This window comes from Hemitrygon akajei, chromosome 18 (assembly GCF_048418815.1).
Source record: "Hemitrygon akajei chromosome 18, sHemAka1.3, whole genome shotgun sequence".
Lineage (NCBI taxonomy): Eukaryota > Metazoa > Chordata > Chondrichthyes > Myliobatiformes > Dasyatidae > Hemitrygon > Hemitrygon akajei.
In genome coordinates this window covers 51,682,898-51,684,233 of record NC_133141.1, presented here as the reverse complement: position 1 = coordinate 51,684,233, position 1,336 = coordinate 51,682,898, and positions in this window count along the sequence as shown.

The window sequence follows — 1,336 nt, the reverse complement described above, 5'->3', positions numbered from 1 at the left end:
GTGAGAATTGATTATTTTTCAAACTTGTTTATAAGACCATAAGATATAGGAACAGAATCATTTTCGTGCACCACTTTGACAGTCTTCAGTTCCAACACATCCTTTCTAAGATAAAGAGCCCAAACCTGCTCATAATACTCCAAGTGAGGCATCACCAGTGCTTTATAAAGTCTCAACATTACATCCTTGCTTTTATATTCATCTTGAAATGAATATTAACATTGCATTTGCCTTCGTCACCACAGACACAACCTGCAAAATAGCCCTTGGGAAACCCTGCACAAGGACTCCCAAGTCCCTTTGCACCTCAGATTATTGTATTTTCTCTCCATTTAGAAAATAGTCAGCCCCTTCATTTCTTCCACCAAAGTGCATGACCATATACTTCCCGACACTGTATTCCATCTGCCACTTCTTTGCCCATTCTCCTAATCTGTCTAAGTCCTTCTGTAGCCTCTCTAATTTCTCAAAACTATCTGTCCCTCCACCTATCTTCATATTATTTTCAAACCTGGCAACAAAGCCATCAATTCCATCATCCAAATCATTGACATATAATGTAAAAAGAATCAGTCCCAACACAAATCCCTATGGAACACCGCTAGTCACTGGCAGCCAACCAGAAAAGTCTCCCTTTGTTCCCACCATTTGCCTCCTGTCCATCAGCCACTGCTTTATCCATGCTGGTATCTTTCCTGTAATACCATGGGCTCGTAGCTTGTTAAGTAGCCTCACGTGATGTATCTTGTCAAAAGCCTTCTGAAAATCTAAGTACACAACATCAACCATTCTCCTTTGTCTATCCTGCTTGTTTTTTCTTCAAAGAATTCCAACAAATTCGTTAGGCAAGATTTTTCCTTCAGGAAACCATGCTGACTACAGCCTATTTTATCATGTGCCTCCAAGTACCCTGAAACCCTAACAATGACTCCAACATCTTCCCAGCCACAGAGGTCAGACTGGCCTATAATTTCCTCTCTTTTGCCTCCCTCTCTTCTTGGAAAGTAGAGTGCCATTTTGAATTTTCCAGTCTTCTGGAACCATTCTAGTGTCTCATGATTCTTAAAAGATCATTACTAATGCCTCCACAATCTCTTCAGCCACCCCTTTCAGAACCCTGGTGTGTACACCATCTAGTCTAGGTGACTTATCTACCTTTGGATCTTTCAGTTCCCCAAGAACCTTCTCTCTAGTTATGTTAACTTCACACACTCATGACTTCTGACACCTGGAACTTCCACCATACAACTGATATCTTCCGCAGTGAAGACTAATGCAATATACTTAATCAGTTCATCTGCCATTTTCTTGGCCACATTACTACCTCTCCAGCATC